At 46.2% G+C, this 16,924-nt stretch overlaps 1 protein-coding gene across 2 annotated transcripts in view; it reads right to left on the reverse strand.

Annotated features, from left to right (window-relative positions):
- The window catches only part of FBXW8 (F-box and WD repeat domain containing 8), a 1,779,087-nt gene that overhangs the window by 164,621 nt on the left and 1,597,542 nt on the right, over positions 1-16,924 (reverse strand). The gene's annotated exons all lie outside the window — the stretch shown is intronic.

Here is a 16,924-nt window from a genome sequence, read left to right on the forward strand (position 1 = left end):
GTAGAAAAATATAAGTACATTTATTTTTAAATCATTTGTTATAAACACAACACTTCTATTAAATTCAAAACCACACGTAAAATATACGACGACTAACCAATTCACTTTGTACGGTATGACTCAAGGTAAGTACCCTGTGTTTGAATGGACCGGTGACCTTCAATGCCTGTTGGCTGAAGGGGGACCCTCCCGGGCGGACTTCTGTAATGGACAGAGAGAGTGCCACTCTCTCAAAGGTCTGAGGAAAGAGGCCCTGTCCCAGGCACAAAGAGAAGTGCCTAGGACCTTCCAAATCTATTGGGAGGGTGAGCTCCTTGTTAGTGAGCCCACTAAGCCTGAACCTGGTGCCCTCAAGAGGTTAGTGGTACCCCAGGTTTACAGGCCCTTCCTACTGCAGTTGGCGCATGAGGTGCCCTTAGCTGGTCATCTTGGTACCAAGAGGACTAAGCAGAGGCTCTCTGCCCATTTCTACTGGCCTCAGATGGGAGTAGAGGTGGAGTCCTACTGTAGGACCTGCCCAACTTGTCAGTTGTCTGGCAAGATTGGAGGTAGTGTCATTGCCCCACTGCAGCCATTGCCAGTGGTTGGCACACCATTTGAGAGGGTGGGCATCGACATTGTCGGTCCCCTTGACCCTCCCAATTCAGGTGGACATCGGTTCATCCTGGTCTTGGTAGATCATGCCACCAGGTACCCTGAGGCTATACCCCTTCAGACTGTAACTGCCAAGGTGGTTGCCAAGGCTCTCCTGGGCATTTTCACTCGTGTTGGATTCCCTAAGGAGGTTGTCGCTGACAGAGGATCCAACTTCATGTCTAGTTACATGAAGACCATGTGGAAAGAGTGTGGGGTAACCTACAAGTTCTCCACCTCTTACCATCCCCAGATCAATGGTCTGGTTAAGAGATTTAATAAAAATCCCAAGTGCATGCTAGGTGCTTTGGAAGAGCCCCTAAGGAGGAATTGGGATCTCCTCCTGCCATGCCTGCTGTTTGCTTACAGAGAGGTACCTCAAACGGGTGTTGGTTTCAGCCCCTTTGAGTTACTCTGGACATCCCATGAGGGGACCAATTGCCTTGATCAGAGAAGGTTTGGAAGCCACCCCTCCAGGTCCCACCAAGCAAGTGGGGGACTATGTGTTAGGCCTCAGTCAGAGGATGACACAGATGATGGGTCAGGCAAAAGTGAATATCAAGGCCAGCCAGGAATTGAATAAGTACTGGCATGACCTTAAGGCCTCGCAAGTGGATTGGACTCCGGGACGGGAAATCCTTGTGATGGAGCCTACCAAGCCTAGAGATTTGGCAGACAAGTGGACTGGACCCTTCAGGATCATCTCCAAGATGGGCGAAGCCAATTATCTGGTTGACATGGGAGCCCCTAGGGTAGACCCTCAAGTATTCCATGTTAACAGGCTCAAGCCTTTCCACAGGCAAGCAGAAGTCGCATGTCTCTTGCTAGCTTCAGATTAAGAAGAGGATGAGAGTGAGCCCCTTCCCGATTTACTGCATAGCAACTCTCAGGATGGCTCAGTGGAAGGAGTGCATCTCTCTCCCGATCTGACGACAGAGCAGCAGAGGGCCTGCAGGGCTTTGCTCCAGCATTATGCCTCTCTGTTTTCCCTGAAAGCAGGCCTTACACCGTGGTGTAGGCACGAAATTGACACTGGTGACAGTGTTCCTGTCAAAAGCAGGTGCTACCGTATGTTAGATACAGTTAAGAACCACATCCAGGCTGAGGTCATCAAGATGTTGGATCTGGGTGTTATTGAACCCTCAACCAGTTCCTGGTCCAGTCCAGTGGTCCTTGTCCCCAAGGCAAGTTCCCAGGCGGGTACTAAGGATTGGAGGTTCTGTGTGGACTACCGAGGAGTCAATGCCGTCCGCAAAAAACTGACACGCACACATTGCCCAGGGCTGATGAGCTCGTGGACACCATAGGTGCTGCCAATTTTGTGAGCACCTTTCACCTTACCTCAGGCTATTGCCAAATAGCTCTGACGGACCATGCCAAGGAAAAGACGGCATTCTCAACACCTGAGGGACTCTACCAGTTTAGGGTCATGCCTTTTGGGTTGAAGAATGCCCCAGACACCTTCCAGAGATTGGTCAATCATGCACTCAGTGGGCTGGAGGCCTTTTGTGTGGCCTATTTAGATGACATTGCCGTCTACAGTTCCACCTGGGAAGAGCATTTGACACATCTGGATAAGGTGTTGCAGGCCTTGAAAAGGGCTAACCTCACTATCAAGGCCACCAAGTGCCAGATAGCTCAGGGGAAAGTCAAATATATTGGTCATGAGGCAGGAGGGGGTCAAATCCAACCCCTCCCAAGTAAGGTACAGGATGTACATGAATGGGAGACTCCCACTACTCAAACCCAGGTGAGAGCCTTTTTGGGCCAACCTGGGTACTATTGCAATTTCATGGCAGACTATGGAACCATAGCTGCACCCCTGACAGCTCTGAATTCACCCAAACAACAACATAGGAAGGTTAATTGGACTGAAGACTGTCAGAGGGCCTTTGATGGCTTGAAAGAAAGTCTGTAGGGCACCTGTGTTGTGTGCGCCTGACTACAGCCGACCCTATATCGTCCAAACGGATGCCTGTGACACCGGAATTGGAGCTATCTTGTCCCAGTTAGATGACAAAAGAAGAGAACATCCTATCATATTCATCAGTAGACAACTCAAGAGTAGAGAACTTAGGTGGGCTACTATTGAAAAGGAATGTTTTAGTATAGTTTGGAGCCTTAGGCGTTTTAGGCCCTACCTTACAGGGTCTACCTTCAAGGTCCAAACAGATCATAAGCCCCTTAAGTGGCTTATGCAGATGAAGGGTGAAAACCCGAAACTGCTCAGGTGATCCATTAGTCTGCAAGGTCTAGACTTCACCATAGAGCACAGACCAGGGAAGAGTCACGATAATGCAGATGGACTTTCCAGAAGGTATGTTGACCGTCTGGATGAGGGTGTCTATCTCGTGGGAGATTAGGCACCCTAACCTCAGACTGGGGGCAGGGGGCGACTGTGATACTGGAAATGCATCGGAGGGACAGGGCCTCCGTATCCTTGCCCTTCACTGCTTTTTATTGTGTGTTCTGTCATGTTTTCCGTGCAGGAGTTCATGTTGGACTCCTGGCGGTGCAGCTCTCTCTTTTGGTTTGGTGAACAGACCCATGGGATACCCTTATGGCACCCATGGGTGGGGGTACAACCCTCTGCCCCTAGTGTATGTTTTTGGGCACCTGTAGGTGGCCCACAGAGCAGGGTATTGGCTGGTGGCAGCTCCATGCTGAATTTGACAGGTGCTCTGAGTATCCTCCATTTTGGGAAACCCAGGCCCTGCCATTGGGATCAGTTGATTCCTGATAGGAAACAAGATGGCCCCCGTGGCCTCTTGCTTTCTATTGCCCGTTACCTTGTTTTCCCAAAGTCCTGGGAAGCCCTGACTCTGTCCCTTCCCCCTGACCGGCTGTTGGGTGGAAGTTCCATATATGGTGTTGTTGTGAAGTCCAGGCCAGACTGGCTAGAGCCTTCCCAGTGACTGTATTATGTGGGTACACCCTGTGGGTGGGACCTGGGTGAATGGAGTGTGTGACAAATATGCATTCTGTGTTGTGGGTGTCTAGTATCTGGTGTTTGACACAATGACTGAGACAGCCCTGCCCGAAACTGGTATGAATGCAGTGTGGAGTGTTGAATGGCTGGGTACTTGTCCCAATACACACAACTTGTTGTGAGTGTCTGGAGAGGAGTGAATGGCCTGAATGCACTATGCACCTGATTGGCTGGCTGCCTTCATGAATGCCCTTCTGACCGACTGGTTGCCTGAGTGCGACCCAGCAGAATGAATGGGAGACCAACTAGTATATCTGGGGGCCTCTCACTGCTAGAATTCGTGTTCAGAAGCTGAAGTCCACCACAAAGAGTAACTGGAGTAAACCCGAAGCTTAACCTTGAAGCCCTGCTGGAAGAGAAGTCTTGCTGCTGCTCTACTTTGTCGATCTGAAAGGACTGACCCAGAGAGGACCTGGTAAGACGCCCTCTTCCCGAGCTACGAGGGACCATCGTGCACCAGCTGATCTTTGCCAAAGCTCCCTAGTAGACAAACGTACGACAGGCTGCCGACCGGAGACGGGGACTGCCACGGAATCCCAAAGAGAAGCGCCCGGACTGTTGTCTGCCACCGTCGACGACCGCCATCGCCGACTGGAGCCGCTGTGCTCCCGTTTTGCCTAAGAACTTCATTTTATCCAAGGACGCTCTCATCTTCATCGCCGCCTACTTTATCCCGCTGAAGAAGGCCTGACCGTCAAAGCGCTGAGGAGCATCCGCCAGTGGGTTTCCCGCCACCCAACGACCACAGAGACGCTGACGACTCAACGCCCTTGCTGTGCCACAATTCTTCATCATCTCTTTGCGGTCCAGATCTATCGTCACCGAGGTGCCCCGCACGCCTCTTCTTTACAGGACGCCAACGCTCCATTGTTGACGAGCACCACTAGGAATGAAGCTGCCACTTCACCGCCGTAGTTCACCCTGTTCTCCGTTGGACGTTCGACGACCCGTGACTCCTGCCTTAAAGGGAGGGCACTCAAGAAGGGATGTCGATTTCCCGTCGACGAACGCTACAATTCCAGGTACATTGGGGCTGTAGAACTATTGTAGGAAGGAAATAAGACTCATAGAACAATATATGGACTGGGGTGGTGCTATATCTTCATCTTCCAGGTTGCCCAGGTGGGGGGATCTCCACACAGAACTGTGTTTAACGGTAGAGGCCAGTATTCTGCCTATTGTTTCAACCATCTTGCTTTCCTTCCTCTCTCTACTGCTGGTTTCCTCTTCATTTGATCTGTGTGACATTCTGACAGTATAGTGGATGCACTTTAATGAGATCTGATAATATTTGTGGTAGCACTTTAGAACTGTATATATTTACCATTATTGATTTTCTGAGCACAAAGTGAGTTATTGTGCTAGTGTACATAACATTGAATATTAATTATATAAAGGCTGTGTTTTAACTAATACAGTGTTTGGACATTCCTTTGTGGGGGCTTGGGGACTACACTGTACTTAAGAACCAGCCTGCATCACCTCCTGAGAAGCTAGGCCTTGATTGCTCAACCACGTACCAATAGTAGAGAATCTTGGCTGGGGTCCTCTGTGCCGCTCCTCTGCCATATAGAGAGCAGAAGTACAGACACCCCCTCCAGTCTTTACACTTGGGCCTGGAGAAGATGATCTCTTGCTATTGATTGCAATTTATCTACTCTTTCTCTCAACTGGTAGGCATATTCTGTGAGAGAAATCTCCTGCGACGGCTGTTCTTCCCAACTTTCTTTTAATATGTCCAATAAGGTTTGCACTGGCCTACCGAAATGAAGTTCAAAGGCTGGGGTGGGAACCAGTCGATGACTGTGGAGTGTTTCGAAGAGTCAATGATATCCAATGCAAAATTCTATCCCAATTCCTCTCTCCTGGTGTAGTAGTTTTCCTCAACATTTGTTTGATTGTTTGGTTATATCTTTCAACAAGACCATCTGTTTGTGGGTGATAGACTGCAGTCTTCAAATGTTCAATCTTGAGAGTTTCACAAACCTGTTTGAGAATATTGGACATAAAGTATATTGGACATAAAGTTGGTTCCTCGATCTGTCACAATCTCCTTAGGAATACCCACACAATTTATAAATGGAATCAACACGTCACATATTTGCTGTGCATTGGTTGTCTTCAACGGAAAAGTCTCAGGATACCACGTGGCATCATCTACGATTACGAGGATTTATTTATGGCCTCGAGTAGAGGGGTCAAAGGGCCCCACAATGTCCATTCCGATACGGTTAAATGGTTCAAGAACTATCAGCATCGGTTGTAAAGGGGCTTTTGAGATACTGGCTCTATTTTTCTTCAGGCACTCCTCACACCCCTGACAGAACCTGGCAACCTGGGCATATACTCCTGGCCAAAAAAACCTTTGCAACATTTTCTGTGTCCTCTTGTCAGTTCCCAAATGCCCTTCTCCAACTTGTAGATGTTCTACTTCCAGAACTGCCCTATAATATTTCCTGGGGACTAACAATTGTCGAATTGTTTCCTCTCCTGCATTTCTCGTGACTCCGTAGTATAAACCTTTCTCTTGGATGAAATAGGACCCGTCCTTAGTTGGATTCTCCCCGACAGCCATTCTCGCATGTTTCAAGAGTGGATCCAATTCTTGAGCCATCTGAAAACTATCTCCTTCTTCATCCAATTTCCAGTCTACCACGATTGGTAAGACATTTCGTTCTCCCCATTCTCTCTTCACCCTTCTTCTGTCTGCCCGACTCTTTCGCTCTTTACTGAGAGGGCTTGTGATTTCTTGGTCATAAAAAGGGGCACTTTCTAACCAGCTCCTCTCCACATTCTTTACTAACTGTGAAAAATTAGGTACATCAAATCCGACTAGAAGAGGTTCTAGCAATGCAGGCATTACAGCTGCCCTTACCCCCATTCGCTCCCCAGCCACCTTTATCTGGATTTCTTTTGTTGGATAACTTTTCACATCCCCATGCACACATCGAATGGGTTTATTTGTACCCGATTCAGTCATTCCACCTACCAGTTCCTAGCTGACCGCTGTCTGTAGGCTCTTGGAATCAATCATTGCTCAGGTCGGTTTTCAGTCGACCTCGGCATCCCATGTATACACATATGGAGACTTGACTGAATGGGTATATTCCTGGCTATCACCTTCTTTTGGAACGTCGAATGTTCCCACATCCATTGGTTCTGGTTTGACCCTTTCAGGGCACAACCTGGCTAGGTGGCCCGACTAACCACACTCAAAACATTGTGGACCTCTAGAGCTTACTGATGGTTGCCGAATAGTGGGTGGGTCTTCGCTGGTAGATCAAGGTCTGTTGCTTTCCCAATCTGGTCTTCTGATCATAGAATTCGGCCACCTTTGATTAATTGTTGGTTTGCCAGTGAAGGTGGAGGACCCGTGCTGGGTCTGGGGTTTCCTGTATAGGTTACCAATCTACCTTGGCCCGCTTTCTGGAAGGCAGATGCGATATTGACCGCTTCCATCAGACTGGGCCGGTGATGCCGTCTGACCCATAGTTGTATGGGTAAGGACAATGCTTCTATGAACTGTTCTAACACAACTTTTGCTGCCATTTCTTGCGTAGTCATTGTCACTGTTTGCAGCCACTTGTCTCCCAGTTCCTTCACCCGATAGTACAATTGACGGGGAGTTTCATCAGCTTGGAGTTTGATTTCCCTAAACTTTATTCTGTATGCCTCTTCATCATGACCCAGTCTTTCGAGTACTACCCTTTTCATATCTCCATAGCTTGTGTCTCCGGTAGGGTTTGCAGCTTGGTAGGCACTCTGCATTTCCCCCGTCATTAGTGGTGCTATGTAATGGCACCATCTTTCTGCTGGCCACTGGGCATTTCTTGCAACACGTTCAAAATTTATGAAAAAATGAGCAAGGTCCTTGCCTGATGCATACCTCTGAAGAACAGAGGCAGGTACTTGTGAATAGCTCTGTATGTTTGTAGCTTCTATTAAATGGGCCTGCTGGACCAGTAGGGCTTGCTGGAAAGCCTGACGATCTGCCTGTGCTTGTTGGCTTTGCAATTGTAATGCTTGTTGTAAAAGGTGTTGACCTTCGCTCAGAGTTTTAATTAAGTCCTCCATGGTGTTCACTCTTATCCCACCGCTGCCACCAAATGTCACACTTTTCTTTTGGGAATAAGAGCACATGTAGGCAAAAGCAGTTCTTTAAACATAACTTTTATTAAATTCTAATTCTTTTGTAAAGGATAGGGATCAATGATTCTTCAAGAAGCAGCAGGCTTTCCTTTCGCCAGAAAAGGAAAAAATAATGAGTCTCAGGAAATGTTCCCTCCATATTTTTTGTAATCCGTACGGTAATCTTTTAAAAACATAAGTATCAGTTCTTTCTTCTTGCAGCTATGATCTACCCTTCAACCAGCTCTCTTTCATTTTATAGGTGCAGGTTTCAAGGGTACAGACGCGTATTTTCTATTCAAGATTTTCCTATATGTGGTTTTCTCACTCTTGACAAACGTTGTTATAGTTCCGTTATACCAGTGTAGGGAAATTCTCCTTTTCATAAAACTCGTTTCATCGCAATAGAGTTTTACAATCCAACCCCCTTTTCATACTTGGTAGCTTACCGTGACTAATATTGCGTGGAAGAGGCGGATTAAATCTCTGCAGTCTTAAAATACACCCCTTGTATGAAGCGCTGTAGCTTCAAGCAGGCCGCGCCCCCACAAGACACACCTCTCTTCAGTTGCGTTGGGTACGTGTTACCTTCACGGCCTTCTCTCTCTAACAGCTGATCACAGAGGAGTGTGGCCAAGAAAGCGAAGTCTTTCGTTTCCGACGCACTGATATTCCCCGCCTCGTCAGGCTTCGTTCAAAGACGACTCCTTGTCAGTTTAACAGACGAACGTGGCGACGGGAAGCTAGTGATTTCTTTTCTTCCTATTTACTTAAAATGCTTTAGCGCAACAGCGCAACTTTTCTCTCTGCTTCCTCAACAATATTAACGTAGTAGATTCATCAAGCAGCAATCTTACATCACTTTCTCTCTTCTTATATTACGACATAGCTTCATTAATAAGCCCGCTCGTAACAGACATTTTCTTCCTCAGCTCCTTCAGTTGTTTCCTGGCAACCAAAACAAAAACATTAAAGGAAAGTACCTAGGCACTTACTGATACATGTACAATTGAAGTCTCCACTTGTCTATCAACTAAGCACCACCCACTTAATGTTATCCTTTCTTCTTTTGCCTGCCCTGCAGCCTGTTATTGCTGGAGACCTCGTTGAGATTAAACCACTCACAGGCCCCTTATGTTTAGAGTGTCCATTTTATTTTTCATCCAACCTTCTAATCGGATGGCGTTTTAACATGTTCTTATCTTAACTATTTTAAGATGCTGTGTTATGTGTTACAGTGGAAGATTTCAGAGGAGTTATGTCTCAAATGAGGAATACTTTTCGGAAGTGACAAAGGCATACTGCCCCCCATGGAATTCGAAGGGATATCCTAGACCGAGCACATGAAGGGCATTTGGGCTGCTCTATAACAAAACGCAGAATAAGAGAAATATATTGGTGGCCTAACATGGATACCAAAATCACGACACTTATTGAGAAATGCCATTAATGCCTAAACGTGGATAAGCGCCTACAAACCAAGCAGGCACCATTGTGCACAACAGAATACCTTCAGCACCCTAGGAAAAGATAGCTTTGAACTTAATTGACTCTTTAGATTGTATGCACCCTGAACGAAGATTTACACCAGTGGTTGTGGGCTGTCTGTTGAAATGGACAGAATTAAAATGTATGCCTGACATCACCACATCGGTGGTCATTTAAGCAGTAGTCACAATTCAAGCGAGAAGATTTGACAAATGAAATCTTCACAGACAATGGGGTACAACTTACCTAATTAGGCATGAACACATTTCTAGGCCAGCCCAAAAAACAGAAAAGAGCCACATTGTACTATCCCCAGGTGTTGGCTTCAGGACTTTACCGTTTTGAATGTTAGAGAAAAGTGTGATAGAATGTCATAATTTGCATGGAAGATGTAGTGAGGGGATTAGATAAAACAACAGGCAAACAGAAAAGATGGTATGATGACAGGACAGTGAAAAGGGTCACAATCAGAGAGGGTATATAATAAAAATAAGTTTAAATCACAAAGCCCATGTTACTGGTTCCACGTTTTCCAGGCGCTGAGAGTGACACACAAGGGAACCAACCATGTCCTCACTTCCGATGGTTGCAGGTGGAACAAGTAGATTTGTATGTGAGAAGGACGGAGGAGACGGCAGCAGCACCCTTTCCAGAGCAATGCCCGTCACACACAAGTCCATTACTGTTGAGGGAAAGTCCAGCAAAACCTATCAGTGACTAGTCACAGAAGGGGACAATGACCGGGAAGAGCATCAGGTTTGGATTGCCAGAAATCTGCACAGAGACTTTATGGAGGAAGGGACTGATCAGTATTCATCGGGGTTATGTCTGGAAACAGGCCGGCCATAATAGAACAGAAAGAAGCTAGCAAGAGAAAAGGGCTACGATATGGATATATGTTCCCTTTTCAAACAAAGAGAAAGCTTTGTGAATCTCACAAGATGAAATACAGTACTTGCCGGTGTCACACGAGACCAACGACGACATGGTGTGAATGGCGGCTTATCATGCACTTTTCATGGCGAGCACTGAGCGAGTCGGATGTGAGGATATGCTAGACTTAACAAATAAAGATACTTCTGGTAAATCAACTGTGTCCATACTCCTCTGAAGCAGGCTTCCTTTGCCCATGAGGTACTACAACATAGATAAATTAATAACTCAGCATCAACAAAGACGCCCTATGGGACGTACCAAAAGAGGGGGTAGCACTGGATCCATGATATTCTACATGGGCATAATAATCCTACACCAGAATCGGCGCAGCTAATACAAGGTTGCAGACTCAAGCTGCACAATAGGTAAGAACGGCCCTTTCACTAGTATGCTCTATGGATATATCCTGAATGGTGAGAACATTTAAGTGATGTTTGCAAAGAAAAGATGTACGTTCAGATTCAGTTAGAAATGCAAAACAAGGTATGCTGTAAAAATAACTGAAGAATAAGGAAAACGAACAGGTAAAAAACTTTAAATAACCAATGGTAAAAATAAAGTCAGCAAAAATATCCCAGCTTTAATGTTTAATCATTTAAAAAAAATAGAGCAAAACAAAAATAAAATACCTCTTGCTGACTGAGATCAGTATGGTTTCGTGCAGGTGGAGAGGGGAAGAGAAAGATTGGAAGTGTGCTTTGAGCACGTGGGTAGTAGCCCCCTCACCACCCTTTTGAAATGTATACCATCAAGACTGGAAAAAGTCAAGTTCAAATAATGGGGTGATGGGTTTTGCTAGGGGTGGTATGGTGGGGTTTTCACGGCAATGCTCAGTGAATAGGACATCAAAAACACAGATCTACACAGAATGTTTTTTCTTTATCACACAAGGAAAAACCATGTAGTAGTTTTTTTACGCCATTTCAAATGCCATTATTTTTACTGTTTATCTTACTTTCAAATTAGAATTCGTTACTTTGTCCTCTTCACTTTCAGTAGTGGCCATTTTCCCCAAGATATTACAACACAGAACCAAACAAAAAGTGGCTCCTGCATTTGCTCAACTAATGCAATCAGCCACGTTTTACCCAAAACGGAGTCTGCGCAAATCAAAACTCTAGCACCTTTTCTATACAATCACAAACTGCTTAATAGTTTGCATTTAAAAAAAATGTTTTTAGATATCCTACTAATCACCATTCTTCCCTCAACCTCTTAAAAACTCTTTACTCCTAACTCCATGTACTGAGAGTTAACTGGGAAACGGAAGCGGAGGGAGGTCAAAAAAGGATGAGCAGCACAGAGTAGACTACAGGTGCGATGAAGTTATTTTCTCCAATTAGATACGGCTGCAAGTGAGCCTGAAACGTGGTTACCTGGAAAGGAGGAATACTGTTCAGTGTACAGGAAGGAGGTGAAGTTCAGAAGAAAAAAAATAATGTCCCTTCACAATAGTGACTCGATTTCTTATTCTTAAATACCAATTTCGGCTGAATGGCAGTGAGCAGGTACACAGTACAAAAGTAATTTAAAAGCCCAGGAGCATATGCAGTGCTTCCTATATGAGAGCGCTACCATTCCACATACTAGAGTACCTTTTCTGTCAGACCAAGCAAAGATGTAATATAACAAGTGTAGAGTTGGGGAGTGTGTTTCAAGTGAAGGTTAGCTAGACTTATAATCTGGTTACATTAGGTGATTCGACGACTCCTTGCAACTACTTCAGAGGGCTAAAACACCCAGATGTTGAGACTGCCTAAACTGGTTGTGATTGGTCAGAGAACTTCCATCAGACAGCATTTTAGTGGATACAGACTTTAAACGAGTTCAATGGATAATTTGGCAAACCTCACTAAGCGCTTCAGTTTCTAGATTGTTGCACATCTTGCACAGAATAGATATACTTCCAGGTTTGGCCCTGCAGTACTTGGCCTGGATGATTGCAAAAGAGCTGCAGAGTGTAAGGTTTCCAGCTGAGGCATAGTGAGTGGATTGTCGAGATTCTGAGGGACATGGACCTTTGCCCTAGTAGGCTTTCTGCCTGGTGCCTTGCCTCTTGAACATGATCATGAGAGCCAGTGAAGCGACATCAATTATGGTTAAAAACTGTCAGATTTCATAAAACCTAGACTCAGAATCTGGTAGCCAGACTATGAGATTGTTTTATTGGTACACCAAAGTACAAGATCTTGCTATGGGCCAGTACAGACATTACTGATAATTTGATGAAGTTCCCATGCTGTCCAAAGCCGAGAGAACCTTTAAGAGTGTCCTCTGTAATCCCTTCACAGCCCCATATTTGCTTAGAGTAAATACAAAGTTTGGCTAAAATATTGCCCTGGCAGGACTCACCTTTTGTACCTAAGACTAGGAATACACGAGTACCTACCATGACTCATTTATACTGAATTCATTATTATTAATATTATTAATGTATTTATTGAGGGCGGACCTAGCTTCAAGAAGAAAAGGAGCACTTTACAAAGGTATACAACAGTTCAGAGGCGTAACAGAGCACTTTTCAGATGTGAGAACAGATATACAGCGAGGGAAGGGGTGCAGCTCTATCGGGTGGCGGGGAGGATGTGATGACCTAGGTGTTGAGGTAAAGATTCCTTGAAGAGGTAGGTCTGGAGTTCTTTTCTGAATTGTAGGAGCGTTGGAGTGAGTCTGATGCGGATGGGGAGGAGGGTTCCACAGTGTTCAAGTATAGTCAGAGAAGGCTTGTTTTCTGGTCCTTTCCTTTTTGCAGTGGCGGATGTCAAATCTGCACCTGTCCTGGCTTCTGGTGGTGCCCTGTCTGCCGGAGATGCTGCATTTCCCGCAAGGTAGCTGGGTGACTTGAGGGCGACTGCTTTATAGATGATGCAGAAAGACTTGAAAGATATTTGTGCGTGCAGTGTAAGCCAGTGAAGGTCGATGAGAGCCGTGGTGATGTGGTCGAATCTGCGTAGACCCTTGATGAGGCGTACAGCTTTGTGCAGGACACTTCTCGGGGGCAGAAGGGAGGACTAGAGGAGGCCTTCGAGGAGTGCACTGTCCCCATCCAGGTGGGATAAGACTAGTGCATGAAGAGTCGATCTAAAGTTGTCCAGAGGGAGGAAGGGCTTGACTTTTCGCAGGAGGGAGAGCGGATACCAAGCGGTCTGAATTTTCTTAGCGAAGTGTGCCTTGAAAGAGAGGTGTTTGTCGATGTGGAACATGAGGGACTTGGCGCAGGAGGTGAGCTCAGGTGTGAAGCCCTCTGAGTTCATGGTGGATAGCCAGGTCTGTATGCTTAGGTGTTCAGTGTTGTCGGTGAGGAGTAGGAATTCGTTTTTGGAGGGGTTGAGCTTCAAGTATGCAGTGGACATCAAAGACTGGATCAGCAAGAGGCAGGTTTTGAGCCTATTGATGTCCTTGATGGAGTCAATCTTGAGGTAGATCTGTGTGTCGTCGGCGTATTGGTGGATGTTGTATGCAGCTAGCAGGGCTCCCAGTGGCTCCATGTATAGCTTGAAGATCACTGGGGAGAGGATGAACCCTGCTAACAGATAGCACTGGCAATCTAGAGGAGTCCATCTGAACAAACTGCTGGAGGTTGCTGAGGTAGGACTTGAACCAGAGTAGGACTTGGTTGCTGAGCCCCATGTGCCAGTGTATGGTGTCCGTAAGCACCTGGTGGCCTAGTATGTCAAAAGCATCCGAGAGGTCGAGTAGAACCAGGAGGCAGGGTTGGCCATCTTCAAGGATGTTGAGGGTTGTCTCCCTGCTGCATGTGGGTCTGAAGGAAAGGTTTGGAGGAGATTATTGGTGTGATGTGTTGCTGAAGTTGTACGGCTACCACTTTCTTGATAATCTTACCTAGGAAGGGAATATGGGTGATGGGGAGATAGTTACCTAGGTTGTCGGGATCCAGAGAGGGTCTCTATATGCTGGCGAATCTTGCTTATTTTGTTGATGAAGGTGTTGATGGCAGTGGATTTTTCGATGGTGTGGTATGCAGGGGCGGGTAGTGGAATGATGCAGTGCTTGACAGCTTTGAAGAGGGCTCTGCTTTTGTTTCCGGCTTCTGTTATGGTGTTCTGATAGTAGGAGGCCTTGGCTGTGTTAATGAATTGTCAGCGGGTTAATCAGAGATCCTTGAGGAGCACCAGATTGGATGCGGTCCTGGAGCAGCGCCAGGTTTTCTCTCATTTCCTGTTTACTCTTTTGCTGAGGTTGAGTTCTTGCGTGTACCAGGGTGCTAATGGTTTTGGTGTGCAGTTTGCGTTGTTTCAGAGGCACGTATCGGTCGATGGAGGCTGAAAGGGTGGTGTTGAGTGCTTCTAGTAGAGAGTCACAGTTCGGTTGGGGGTGTTTGGTCCATGTAAGGTGGAGGTTGGCGAGGTCTTCCACCGGGAAGTTGTTGAAGGACCTGAAGGTTTGAATGATGGGTTTCTGCTGGGAGTGCTTGACTGGGGTGATTTGCAGGATGTTGAAAGGCTACGTGGTCTGACCAGTCAAGCGGGAGAGGCGAGCTGTAGTGTAAATGCAGCCCTCCTTCAATGAGACTGAAGGAAAGATTATACAGCATTGTTATTACACTGGAGAAGGCAACCTCAGGATTGGCCTTGGGGTCATCTTAAAGCTATTAAGGATTTATTTTGCAAACTGAGCTTTAGTCCTAGAGCTGAAAGTCAACGCACAATGGAAATGGCAGGCAAGTGACTCCCTGCAGATAACACAGAACCTCATGGTGGTGGAAAGCAACAAACATGGGATTGGTCCTCCCTGCATGAACACATGGGAAGCTCATAACTCTAATATCGTGGCATTCCAGAAAACAGAATCTACTCAACATGCAATAGAAGTTGCAGAATGAGAGGGACTACAGCTGTGTTATCCTTACTGGTGTATCCATGTTACGGGGCCTTGACCTCCCACACCAATTCCTCCCAGCTCCTGTCAGTCCACAGCAGTACCTGATATTGGTTTCCACCAGTTTTCTCCAAGGCAGGGTGTAAATACTGGAAACCGAACCAAAGACTGGAGCCTTGAGGTTCTGTTAGAACTATCAGGTCCCCAGTCTGAGGTGCGATCCACAGCAATCAAAAGTGAGCAGCTTTACCCTTAAGTATCTGGCTTGGATAGGTTGACTTATAACAGAAAGGTTAGAGTTAGAACTCTGCCTTATTCTCCTCTCCCTCAACCCATCCTTAAGTGATATACTTACAACATTAGTGTGTGGATCTATCTTTAGGAAATCTGGATGAAAAGGGGGGTCATAGGTGGGAATCACTTGGAGGGGGAGCATGGCATAGGAAGGTAAGAACAAAGGTAACTATTAGGGTATGAAAGGAAAGAATAGTCTATCTATGAGAACTAGACACTGTTCTCCTAACTGTCCCTATCTAGTTATATAGCTCACTTGAATAACCCAGGATTGAGAGCGGGATCTGGATCTGGCATGGAGCATGATGAAAAGTACTTGGTAAGGACCGCAAGGCATGGAGTCCACTTGAAAAGTTGATCGGATGCCCCTTTTCCTGTGTGTCCGATCTTTATAATTGCAACCTGGAAGTACTTCAGGGACTTTGACATGGGAGAACAGTTCCGAGCCTGGCGCTGTCCCCATATCAGCCATCTTAGGTACAGGCACCAGGTTCTAGCGTGCTACGGTAGTTTCCCCATCTGTGCCCCTTCAAGGAGGAGGTTGCTCTCTGCTCTTTGTGGCAGCCATGGTGTGTCTCCCGAGTCGGGAGGGAGGAGCCCGGAACAGGTTGCAGTCTCTGCCCAAGTGTGGGCCCTTGTCACATTCAGTCTGGGTCGCTGCTGTGATTTCCGGACCCAAGGTGGTGGTGTTCCTAACTAAGTGTTGAGTGGGGAACCTTTGTTGTTTCTGGTTCTTCATTGAGGAGGTTGAGGAGCTTGAGCATTTACAAGGTCGCTTTCGTGGGTGCATGCAAATTTGCGAGTTAGTATTCTTTGTGTTGCCAGTGCCTTGGAGATAAAAGCTGTGATCAGGTGAGTGCTTCTCTTCTTGTCCTTTAGCATTGGTGGAGGTTGCTTCTTCTCTCCTGTTGTGGGTGTGACTTCTTAGGTTGGCTAGGCTTTGAAGGAGAAGCAAGAATTGCAAGGGCACATCAGATGTGGCCCAGAGGAGATTAAAGAAGCACATACTAGTGAGGCACCATAGCAGAGTCTAGCAGTCACGAATACTAGGCCAACAGACTTCAAAATGCCTAATCCCCTATTTAAGTCCTTGGCTCATGGAACAACAATCATTAATTCAGACATTAGAACTACACTTGTAAATAGGGTGGCACTCACCCAATCCAACAGCTAAATTAATAACTGTTTATAGATGTTTTCACTAGAGCCCTTGGATCCCCAATTATTGGCAGGACAGAAGTATAAAAGGAGGTCAGGAATAATAGAGGGTGTGGGCTTTTGAAGGCAATGAGACAATGCAGAGTCATGCAGTGAGAGCAAGAACAAGAGTTTAGGTGGAGAAGGGGAAGGAAGGCTTAGGAAAGAGGAAAAACAACAAAACAGAGTAAAGTGAAAAGAGGAAGGCATTGCTGGTGGAACTGAAAGGTTTGAGGAGAGTAAAAATAACAAGAGAATGCGGAAGTCATTGAAGGAGGATGAAAAAAGAGTGAAGTAGGTGGAGAAGCACAGGGAGGTCCAAAGCCAACAACCAGAATTGGCCAAGCCAAGAGGGCAAAAGATTAGAGGAGTGGTGTGAAGCAGCTGGCGTTGCTAAGGATGAGACGAGACTTGTTAACC

This window comes from Ambystoma mexicanum, chromosome 10, assembly GCF_040938575.1.
Source record: "Ambystoma mexicanum isolate Mex_15411 chromosome 10, UKY_AmexF1_1, whole genome shotgun sequence".
Lineage (NCBI taxonomy): Eukaryota > Metazoa > Chordata > Amphibia > Caudata > Ambystomatidae > Ambystoma > Ambystoma mexicanum.